The following is an 11,596-nucleotide window of genomic DNA, read 5'->3' on the forward strand; positions in this document are numbered from 1 at the left end:
GGCAAGAAAGTTTGAGGACTGGTAGAAAAAGACACAGTCAAGAGATAAAGCAACGGTCACTACCAGGAGATCAAAATAACAAATGCAGAAATGCTAGACAAAATCGAAGTCAAAAAAGGAATAGCAAAGTTCTTAACTAGGAGATAAATACTAATTTCAAAATTTAATGGCAAAGAAGAGTTTTGGACTACATTTAGATGGATGAGGAACTGAACCTAAAATGATGTTTTATTCTGCAATGCAAAAAATGAAATCTATGCCAAATGAAAAATATTTAAATCATGACATTAAGTCTAGTTTTCATTATTGTAAGAATTATTGACAATTATTTAGCTTACTTTAAGCAATCTTGTCAAGTAAATTTAAATTTACAAAATACAAGCAAAACAACTCCCATCTATATTTTTTATCTTATTTTTGCATATGCATTTTTTGCTGTGTGTTACATCATGACTCACAGGATCATGCCCTCTGAGAACACGCCCCCTCCTGGGAACATTCTGACAAAAGGAATCAACATGACACAGTCAGAAGAAAACAAAATGGTGGCAGAAAAATGGCCCATTATCAAAAATGAAAATCTAAATGAAGAAAAAAGAGAAAAATTATCATTAAATTCATTAAGTGAAAAAAGTGCATCAAGCTCAAGAAGCCCAGCCAACCAAAAAGCACTAATAAAATTACAAAATCCCCAGCCATCTGACAACACAGTTCCAGTTTTCCTTCCATGGTTGCTCTGCCTCTCTACACATGCTAAACCCATGATGATCCTCTGTAATATAATACAGTGCATCCGGAAAGTATTCACAGCGCATTACTTTTTCCACATTTTATGTTACAGCCTTATTCCAAAATGGATTAAATTCATTTTTTTCCCTCAGAATTCTACACACAACACCCCATAATGACATCGTTAAAAAAGTTTACTTGAGGTTTTTGTAAATTTATTAAAAATAAAAAAACTGAGAAATCACATGTACATAAGTATTCACAGCCTTTGCTCAATACTTTGTCGATGCACCTTTGGCAGCAATAACAGCCTCAAGTCTTTTTTAATATGATGCCACAAGCTTGGCACACCTATCCTTGGCCAGTTTCGCCCATTCCTCTTTGCAGCACCTCTCAAGCTCCATCAGGTTGGATGGGAAGCGTCAGTGCACAGCCATTTTAAGATCTCTCCAGAGATGTTCAATCAGATTCAAGTCTGGGATCTGGCTGGGCCACTCAAGGACATTCACGGAGTTGTCCTGAAGCCATTCCTTTGATATCTTGGCTTTGTGCTTAGGGTCGTTGTCCTGCTGAAAGATGAACCGTCGCCCCAGTCTGAGGTCAAGAGCGCTCTGGAGCAGGTTTTCATTCAGGATGTCTCTGTACATTGCTGCAGTCATCTTTCCCTTTATCCTGACTAGTCTCCCAGTTCCTGCCGCTGAAAAACATCCCCACAGCATGATGCTGCCACCACCATGCTTCACTGTAGTGATGGTATAGGCCTGGTGATGAGCGGTGCCTGGTTTCCTCCAAACGTGACGCCTGGTATTCACACCAAAGAGTTCAATCTTTGTCTCATCTGACCAGAGACTTTTGTTTCTCATGGTCTGAGAGACCTTCAGGTGCCTTTTGGCAAACTCCAGGCGGGCTGCCATGTGCCTTTTACTAAGGAGTGGCTTCCGTCTGGCCACTCTACCATACAGGCCTGATTGGTGGATTGCTACAGGTACTGATGGTTGTTCTTCTGGAAGGTTCTCCTCTCTCCACAGAGGACCTCTGGAGCTCTGACAGAGTGACCATCGGGTTTTTGGTCACCTCCCTGACTAAGGCCCTTCTCCCCCGATCGCTCAGTTTAGATGGCCAGCCAGCTCTAGGAAGAGTCCTGGTGGTTTCGAACTTCTTCCACTTACGGATGATGGAGGCCACTGTGCTCATTGGGACCTTCAAAGCAGCAGAACTATTTCTGTAACCTTCTCCAGATTTGTGCCTCGAGACAATCCTGTCTCAGAGGTCTACAGACAATTCCTTTGACTTCATGCTTGGTTTGTGCTCTGACATGAATTGTCAACTGTGGGACCTTATATAGACAGGTGTGTGCCTTTCCAAATCATGTCCGATCAACTGAATTTACCACAGGTGGACTCCAATTAAGCTGCAGAAACATCTCAAGGATGATCAGGGGAAACGGGATGCACCTTAGCTCAATTTTGAGATCATGGCAAAGGCTGTGAATTCTTATGTACATGTGCTCAATTTTTTTATTTTTAATAAATTTGCAAAAATCTCAAGTAAACTTTTTTCACGTTGTCATTATGGGATGTTGTGTGTAGAATTCTGAGAAAAAAATGAATTTAATCCATTTTGGAATAAGGCTGTAACAACAAAATGTGGAAAAAGTGATGCGTTGTGAATAATTTCCGGATGCACTATATATCAATATACTTCTCTTAATTTAGCAAAGAATTGTCTTAAACTCAATGTCCATTGTTAGATTTCAGAAAAGTTCCATAAGCAGATTGCACTTCTGGCATCAAAGCTGGTGTCACAAAATCATATTAATAATTCAAATTTATAAAAGCTTTTCTAAATGCAGTATCCCCTCTCTAGCAGGCGTTTGCCCCAACTTGACAACTGAATCTTCCAACAAGACATTTGTGCCACCAAGCAGGGTGTGCCTCAGAACTCAATCTGAGTCACTCTTCTTCTTAGGTAATGGAATACACAGCAAAAATGTGAGTAGTAAATCTGTTCCTTGTCTGCCTCTCTGCTAACAAATGTGACAAGAGAGAAGGCCCATAAATTTATAGTGGCAACAACAAACATACAACCAAAAGTAGCACACAATAGTGTAGTAAACAAACAAAAGGTCAATGAGTGATGTCTCCTACCATTGACCTCATGATTTATAGTTGGGGAACCAGAAGGGGTGGAGTCAAATGGCCTCACTGGGCATCTTCTCAGTACTGTGGAGGGATCAGATGAGGGCCCCCTCTCAACCCAGGGTGATAGTATATACCTCAATGAAACCCGGAAAGAGGTCCACTGATGCACATGCATGACTATATATATATATATATATATATATACAACTAAGACAAGATGGGTGAAGGGTGCTGGACCCTTCATTTATTTACAGCATTAATGTGTTTGTTTATTTTAAATAATTTTTATGTAAACAGTAAAGTATAATAACAGAAGACAATCCAATTGAACAAATAAAACATAGCAAGCATGTGGTATTCCCTTAACACTAGAATTACCAGAGCCTACGAAAAAACTCGTAAATCCGTCCCAACTTAAATCACTTCTTAAAACCGTTCTCACCTCTCTGCCAGCGTCTTTTGTCATCTAAATGTGCTGATAAAAGAAAAGCTGCAAGTAGCCGGCTATTCCATCCCCCCACCGACTTAGAACGTGCACAAATTTCTCCCAGCTCATGCCTTGATTGATTTTCTGGTAGTGAAGTGGAGTTTTAGAGTGGAAATAATAGATCGTTGTTTGGAACACACGCATTTCATGTCTGTTCCGTTTCTACAGTAATCTGTGTAAACACATTGTTAAAACAGAAATGTTTTTTATATTCTAGTAGTAGATGGCAAAATGTAGGCATAAACTATATAATGTATGAAGCCTGAAGTCCAAATATCAAAGAAAGGTACAAATCTAACACAACAATTGCGCTTTTATTCAAAAATATAACTGCAGAAACAAAAAGCCGCCTTAACATGTGACATTGACACCCATTTATTATGACTGCCTCTGTGGCGCAATAGAATCCCCTGCTGACTGGGAATCAAAAGGTCGTGAGTTTGATCCTGCACCACTCCGTTTTGAAAAGTAAACTGCTTTTAGTCTTACTATTTTAGAATAAAAATATATATTTGATTTCAGTTTGTAACAGCTGGTGTAATTTATGATACTTGTAAAGGTTATCTTTTTTATTTTTAATTAGTCAGTTTTATTATCTCGGCAGTGTTTACGAGCCCAAACACACTCCACCCCCACCTCTGATACTGCTGTTTTCACATAGACGCGCTATAACAGAGGTAAACTAAGCTCCCTTCTACATCGGAGCAAGAATGCACATACCGTTACTTGCATAATAAAGTGTCAGCAGGCACTTTTCGTGGCATTACACACATTTTTGAGCATGCCCTCTGCACACTACTTGTGATTTTAGGCTTTAGGAAGTAAGTAAATAAATAAAGGTAAATCGTGTCATAAAATGATTTCTTCAAAACGTCACATATATTTGTCTCTTTTTTTAAATGTGCGTTGATCACCGCCAGCATGTTGTAACATACAGCATCTGGCCACCTGCATGTTCTTGCGTACACTGAATAAGAGACAAATATACAGTCTGACTGAGAGAATCAGACTGAAAAAAAACAAACATTTAGAAATGCCATACTTTTACAGCTGATCGGATGCTGTTCGTTTTCAAATAATATTGCATTTCTCTCTATGCTGTGGTAACAGCATCCAATCAGCTGTAAAAGTATGGCATTTCTAAATGTTTGTTTTTTTTCAGTCTGATTCTCTCAGTCAGACTGTATATTTGTCTCTTATTCAGTGTACGCAAGAACATGCAGGTGGCCAGATGTTGTATGCTACAACATGCTGGCGGTGATCAACGCACATTTTAAAAAAAGAAAGAGACAAATATATGTGATGTTTTGAAGAAATCATTTTATGACAGTCATAATAAATGGGTGTCAATGTCACATGTTAAGGCGGCTTTTTGTTTCTGCAGTTACATTTTTGAATAAAAGCGCAATTGTTGTGTTAGATTTGTACCTTCTGTGAAAATATTTCTTTGATATTTGGATTTCAGGCTTCATACATTATATAGTTTATGCCTACATTTTGCCATCTACTACTAGAATATAAAAAACATTTCTGTTTTAAAAATGTGTTTACACAGATTACTGTAGAAACGGAACAGACATGAAATGCGTGTGTTCCAAACAACGATCTATTATTTCCACTAGATAGATAGATAGATAGATAGATAGATAGATAGATAGATAGATAGATAGATAGATAGATAGATAGATAGATAGATAGATAGATAGATAGATAGATAGATAGATAGATAGATAGATAGAGTAATAAAAAGGCACTATATGGGCGGCGACCCAACACAGACAGACACGGGAGGCAGACTTATAAAAGAAATAAACTTTTATTTTCTTTTCTGTGGGCCATGTACCCACAGAAACAAACACATTCCCACACTAAGCACAAACTCAAACACAAATCAAATCTCTCGTCTTTATCTCCTCCACTCCTCTCCGGCAAGCTTAGTCCCTCTCCTCCTGAGTCTGGTTCCCAGAGTAGTGTCTGCTGGTCCCTTATATAGGTCACCTGGAAGTGCTCCAGGCACTTGTTGACCCACTTCCGGCAGCACCTCCAGGTGTGGCAGAAGAACTGCCCACACAGGCTCAGGAACAGTTTTAGCACATCCTGGCAGCACCCCCGGATCCCAACAGGGCTGTAACAAACTCCAGTTCCCATGAAGCCCTGTGGGAGTCTGAGGTATCACTGCCATCCATGGGGTTTGCCATCTAGCGTTCCGTGGGAGGTGATGCTCTGTCCACACTTGCACCCCTGGTCCATCCAAGGCAGAGGCATCCCGGCCATGCAGGGGCCCCAGCCATTCATGACGATAGATAGATAGATAGATAGATAGATAGATAGATAGATAGATAGATAGATAGATAGATAGATAGATAGATAGATAGATAGATAATATAAAAAGAAAAATTAAACTAGGCACGTTTCCTCACTTGTACGTATAGAGTTGTATACCACCTATACATTTATGATATTCAGTTTACTTCTGCTTCCATTTCATAGCATTATTTTAAATCAATATTTATTATTTTATTAAACTTCCTCAAATGAGAATACAGCACATCTCCTCACTCTCATCCTTAGCTCAGTTTTGTAACATGTCCATGCAGCTGCAAGACAGTTTGAAAATGATAAGACAAATTGCCATATACTCTTAATTTTTGAATAAATTTTTTTTTTAACATAGTTAAAAATAGTATAGTTATAAACAATATGTATGCTCATATTATGCTTATATTAATAGAGATGAATATCTTGAATGAAAAAACAGATTTAAATCTAGTAGAAGTGCATTGCTCATTGACTAAAAGACAATTTGCACCAATTTATTTCAAACCCTTGCACAGGTAATGGACAGCCCTTACGTCACTGAGCTATATTTTCAGTAGTCATTGACACATTGATTCTTTTTAGAGTAATAATTCTTTTAATTTATTTTTTCACTTGAACTATGCAGTACTAGCAATTTGCTAAACTGACTCTGACTGTGAAACACTGACATAGAACAATCAATGCTAAAAATGGCTAAATGAAATTGGTTATGGAAGATTAATAGTAATACATGTATGGATCAAGACAATAAGTTTGTGTTTGCTATATTATTGACACTACTGATGTGTGCTTTATTCTGTAGTGATGCTTCTTGGTATAAGCACAATATATTTCAAAGACTAATAAAATAACTAGTCTGATTTGCAGCTAAATTATTTATATTGCACATGACTCAGAACAATATCTTATTAGGCAGGATTTGTGTGGACATCTGCTACATTTGGAAGTTTTCATGTGTTTTCTGAAATACACTGTACTATAACAGTGAATTTGAAAAGTTGAATAAAATATTTCTCTCCAAAAAACAAAACAATACATGCAGGGTGTATTTATTTGTGGTTTACAGATTTGTTTCTGAGTTGCTCCTTAACATTTATTTTATTAGCCCATGAAACTAAGTATAACTTCTTTGGAACTCTATTTTCTTTCAAGTGAAGCAATTTTCAAATGAAGTTGTACTGTATCTCTAAGAAGTACTGTGCCATGGAGTGCTAGTGCTGGTATGAAGTTGTTTCTTTCTAGAATTCAGCACAGGAGGGATTCATTGACTGATCACTTTATTTGAATATTATTCCATTAGCTCTAACCTGGAACTGCCAGGGTAAGTGGCTAATTATTGTCCTCTAGTTTGGACAGAATCTTTGTCCTGTAGCAGAATTTGGTTTGCTTGAAGGTAAACATCTACACACATTGAAGCACTATAAAGGCTGCTGTTTTTCATATTTTCTGCAAAAGACACAGCAAAGTCAATTTATATCCAGTCAACTATCCATTTTTAACCTACTTAACCAATTGATGGCAACAGATGCTGGAGTCTTTAGCAGCAACATCGCTCACTCATATAAGGAACTTTAAAGTCACCAATTAATATAACAAATCTTTGTGATGTGCCTCGGCAATATGCAAGTCCCAAAAGTACAATGCACACAGAGAGAGGAAGAATGTGAAAACTTTGCACAAACAGCGACCAGGTTGAGACTGACACACCAACACACACCAGGCTGGAATTTGGTCCTCTGTGTACTCTGTGAATCACAACAGCTTTTATAATCAATGCCTACAATGTATTGCTTCCATTTTTATTATATCTGGAAGCAAATAGCATTTTTCCTAATAAATTCTAGCTTTTTACTTTGTGGCCTGAAGGTGGTGCTCTGACAGAGATTGAACCCAAAGAATACCAATGTTGGCAAAAATGTTTATTATGGCAAAAAGGTAATAATACAGGAGGGCATATAATATATGCCAGTGTGGTATATATTGATTAGCACTGAACTCTGTACATATGACAGTACCTTAATAAAAGGATAAGTGTGTGTGTGTCTGCCCAGTTGCTATGTCTCTGTCATTCCAACAGATGGCACATCACAAACATCAATACTGTTTTTACAAATCCCAAACCAAACAGCATATAACAGGGCCATCTGTATCATATTTGTCATTCTAACAGGTGGCTCATCACAAACACTTGTAGTAATGCATTTTACTACCACAAATATTTATAAAGCAGCATTTGCTGCAATGACTAATGCAATTTATTTTATTACTATATGCAATAAAAATATATTCAAATAGATGGTGCACTGCAAACTTTAATACTGAGGTCTGCATTGATTACTTAGATTTTAACCTGTTTTAGATGAATAGCACAGCTAGTGACCTTATAAGCCTATAAGCAAAAAATAAGAACATACAGTCATGTCTATCCTGTATACTCATTCCAACTTTCCTCCTTCTTTGTGCCTTTCACTTGCCAGCTAAACTTTTGTCCACTCTACTCCTGACTTTAAGATCAACTGGTACATGATCAGGATGGCCTTGGTCATTGCCTGCAATTGTTTCCTGGATCAGGAAAGAGCTAAACAATTCCTGGGGTCTCCCTGACAGAACCTCCTCTGGTGACCCCACGTGTTCCTACATTCCTTTAAAAAAGATAAAGGGCCACTCAACCCCTAACTCATACTGGAGGATAGGGAGACATAAGGTTTCCCAGTAGCCAGTTAATGACATGGGAAACTTTAGGCATGCTTCCCATCATCCCACAGTCTCCAGGACCCATGTTGTTGCCTCAGGAGTTACCAGCTCTGGGGCTCCAAATACAACATTTGGGTATACTGGCCCACTCTAAAAGTGGCTTATTGTCCCCAGCAAATTAGGTGTTGTCACTGTTTCTCCTAACTAAAGATGTTACAGCCAGATTCCTGTCCAGCATGATCAAGGCTCCATTTAAGAAATAATTTATCATATTATCAAGATAAACTTTATTTTTCTTTTGCTTTTACACCATCAAACAGTAAATATGCTTTTTAAAGATTATTTTTTTTTATATTTCATGTAGTGTCGTTGGCTGGTTTGTTCAAGGATTTGGAAAAGTCATTCCACAGCCAGTAACAAGAAACAGGTCACATGAATTGGAGGTGAGAGCATTGTAACACATTTATTATTAATATTTTCTGAGTACTATCTAACAAAAAAATTTCAGTGACCTAAAAATCTCTTAATAACAAGTATTTTCTTTTTCAGGAAAAGGCTGAGGCTAGTTCCTGTCAAGTACAACAAAGTGAGTCTATCATTATTTATTATTATTATTATTATTATTATTAAGAAGAAGTAGAAGAAGTCATTACAATGTCTGATATTACTGCTCCACTTTTATACTTTACATTTGCACTATATTTATCGAAAAACGTCTTAGATAAGCAAATTAATAGAACAGGGAAGCTTCCAAAATTATTTATTTCCACTAGTGAATCAATCACTTAAGTAACCAAGCAAACATAACATTTAGAAACTGTGTTTTTATTTATGTGATGGTCACCCCGGGGCCCTTTTCATTGAAGAACAGCTCATTATGGAGATTGTGATAAAGGGCAGACCTACATAAATGTGGGCTGAGTAAACTGTCTTTGACAGTCATAAATTTCTGAGCAGCATTAATGTAAATGTAAGATTGCACATGTGGAAATTAATTTATATGATAAGAAAAGAAGAGCAGGGATTCGAGAGGTAAATAAATTTGTGTTACTCAGAAATGTTTACTGTATTAGGATGAAATGATTTGTAAATATTAGGCAAGAATATCTTAAAATGATGGCATCCTGAAATGCAAAAAATTGTTATTACGATAAATTCTTATAATGGATTACAGCATATTGTTGTGATGGGAAAGTCTGAGGTAACTATTATATTTTCTGAAATTCTTTGGTTCTTGGATAAAATGTGTGCAGTATGTTCCCTGTAATGACTATAAGAGCAAGAAGCTTCAGGCGAATGAGGAATTAAGCGCAAAAACTGCAAGCAAAACCTCCATCCATCCAAATCACTAAACTCATATAATTCAGAATTACAGGACTGGTTAACTCACATACTTCACTTAATGTATTAGCATTACTAGGATTACTAATCTCAGATTGTCTCCATTGAAAGCCTTTGGAAAAACCATTCCACAGTCCATTAGCAGTAGTATTGCAACATTGCTACATGCCCATGAAATTCTAACTTTCTGACCAACATGTTTACCAATAGAGTATGTGGAGTGGGCTGGTTTGTTCACTAAAAAGCACTTATTTTATGATTTACAACATCAAGACATGATGACTAAGAAAAAATGTCAGCCCTGCATTTAGTAAGCAGTATTCTTAATCCAGCTCTTCTTATCCTTCTGTTTCAGGAGGGAAGGCCATGGTAACCTCTGAAACAAAAGGAAGATGAAGACCTGGGTGGAACAGATCATAGCAGCAAGAAACAAGATACTAGTTACCTAGACAGGAAAACCCTCAGACAGGCACAGAGCCTTTCCAAATTCAGCCCTCACCATCATGCCTGCATTCATGATTATGATGTTATAACCATGAAGAAGAGCAGTGCACAGACATTTGGTCAGCATCCATGTTACTTGTCACCATTGACATAACGTGAGGCTGTAAAAGTGATTGCAGCAATATATTTTATACACCCTATGATGGACTGGTGCCCTGTCCAGACCTGTTTCCTACTTTGCTCACAGTGATGGTGGTATAGGCTTCTGGACTCGGCACCCTGGAATTTAATTCAGAGAGTTGAAGAATGTTATGTGATGTAATGTAATGTAGTATGCTGTACAAAGTGGTGAATTACACTAGATGCAAGCTGATTTCAGAAAATGAAAAAGTTGAAGCAACTGTATCTCTATATATCTTTAAATTTCAGAAAATGTACGCACTCTATATGTATACAGTATTTCTTAGTACAGCTATGAATCAAAACATTTATTTGCGTTCGGAATCTACCCTTGCAAATGTAAAAACTTGAGCGCTCCTAAACTCCAGTGTCAAGCCTTAGTTTACTTATACATAGTGAAATGCTGCGGTGCCTATCAAAAGAATTCACCTCCTTGGACGTTTTCATGTTTTATTGTTATAAAACATTGCATCACAGTGGATTTCATTTGGCTTTTTTGATACTGATCACAGGGAAAAATACTCTTTAATGTTAAAGTGAAAACAAATCTCTGCAGAGAGGTGTCGATTAACTACAATTACAAAGCACAATATCATTGATGTCATAAGTATTCACCCCGTTTAATATCCATCCATTATCCAACCCGCTATATCCTAACTGCAGGGTCAAGGGCCGGAAACAAACCCCGGACAGGGCGCCAGCCTACCGCAGGGCGCACGCACACACACACACACACAAAACACACACTAGGGACAATTTAGAATTGCCAATGCACCTAACCTGCATGTTTTTGGACTGTGGGAGGAAACGGGAGTACCCAGAGGAAACCCACACAGACACGGGGAGAACATGCAAATGCCATGCAGGGTGTACCCGGAAAGCAAACCCGAGTCTCCTAACTGTGAGGCAGCAGTGCTACCCACTGCGCCACTGTGCCACCCCTCCCATTTAATATGATGCACTTAAATCATTATTTGTGCAGCCAATTGGCTTTAGGAAATCACCTGGCTAGGGTTGAAATTTGATTGTAGCATACATGCCACTGATCTGGAAGCCCAAAATTGTGATAAGTCCATATACAATGAAGACAAAAGAACACTCCAAGCATGTCTTTGAAAAGGTGACAAGTCTGGAAATGGAGAGAAGAAAATATCCAAGTCACTGAACATACCTTGGTGTCCAGTTACATCCATCATTATGAAATGGAAAGAGTATAGCAGCACAGCTGTCCCGAGCAGGCTATCTACAAAAACTGTGTGAT

At 37.9% G+C, this 11,596-nt stretch overlaps 1 long non-coding RNA gene across 1 annotated transcript; it reads left to right on the forward strand.

Annotated features, from left to right (window-relative positions):
- Positions 1-8,758: 8,758 nt before the first annotated feature.
- Positions 8,759-10,168, forward strand: LOC120535026. Its single transcript, XR_005634850.1, has 3 exons — positions 8,759-8,813; positions 8,920-8,956; positions 10,067-10,168. It is a non-coding gene; the product is annotated as an uncharacterized LOC120535026 (long non-coding RNA).
- Positions 10,169-11,596: the final 1,428 nt, after the last annotated feature.

The sequence above is a fragment of the Polypterus senegalus genome, chromosome 9, assembly GCF_016835505.1.
Source record: "Polypterus senegalus isolate Bchr_013 chromosome 9, ASM1683550v1, whole genome shotgun sequence".
NCBI classification, from domain to species: domain Eukaryota; kingdom Metazoa; phylum Chordata; class Cladistia; order Polypteriformes; family Polypteridae; genus Polypterus; species Polypterus senegalus.